The sequence below is a fragment of the Nothoprocta perdicaria genome, unplaced genomic scaffold (assembly GCF_003342845.1).
Source record: "Nothoprocta perdicaria isolate Ctin4 unplaced genomic scaffold, notPer1 scaffold_1406, whole genome shotgun sequence".
NCBI lineage: Eukaryota > Metazoa > Chordata > Aves > Tinamiformes > Tinamidae > Nothoprocta > Nothoprocta perdicaria.
This window is the reverse complement of record NW_020454546.1, coordinates 1-625: the sequence shown is the minus strand read 5'-3', so window position 1 is coordinate 625 and position 625 is coordinate 1. Positions and strand designations below refer to the sequence as shown.

Sequence of the window (625 nt, the reverse complement as noted above, 5' to 3'; positions counted from 1 at the left end):
CCGGGGCCCTTCTGTCCACAGGGCACCCGGACGCCGGGGCCCTTCTATCCACGGGGCACCCGGACGCCTGGGCCCCTTCTATCCACGGGGCACCCGGACGCCTGGGCCCCTTCTATCCACGGGGCACCCGGACGCCGGGGCCCTTCTCTCCACAGGGCACCCGGACGCCGGGGCCCTTCCCATCCACGGGGCGCCCGGACGCCGGGGCCCTTCCCATCCATGGGGCACCCGGAAGCCGGGGCCCTTCCCATCCGCGGGGCGCCCGGACGCCGGGGCCCCTTCTCTCCATGGGGCACCCGGACGCCGGGGCCCTTCCCATCCACGGGGCACCCGGACGCCGGGGCCCCTTCTCTCCATGGGGCACCCGGACGCCGGGGCCCTTCCCATCCGCGGGGCGCCCGGACGCCGGGGCCCCCGCTCACCGCAGCGCGCGGCTCAGCTTGTCGTAGTTCATGTGGGGCTTGCACTTGCGGACGCCCCACAGCCGCGCCACCTCGTCGGGGTCCTTGATGACGAACTCGCCGTAGTCGCCCTGCCACGCGATGACGCCCTGGTACTCCTCCTTGCGGAGCAGCTCCAGGATGAAGTGCCAGAGCTGGATCTGCCGCGAGCCCGGGCTCGACTC

At 74.6% G+C, this 625-nt stretch overlaps 1 pseudogene; it reads right to left on the bottom strand.

Annotated features, from left to right (window-relative positions):
• Positions 1 to 418: 418 nt before the first annotated feature.
• LOC112943145 lies at positions 419 to 619 on the bottom strand (annotated as a pseudogene).
• Positions 620 to 625: the final 6 nt, after the last annotated feature.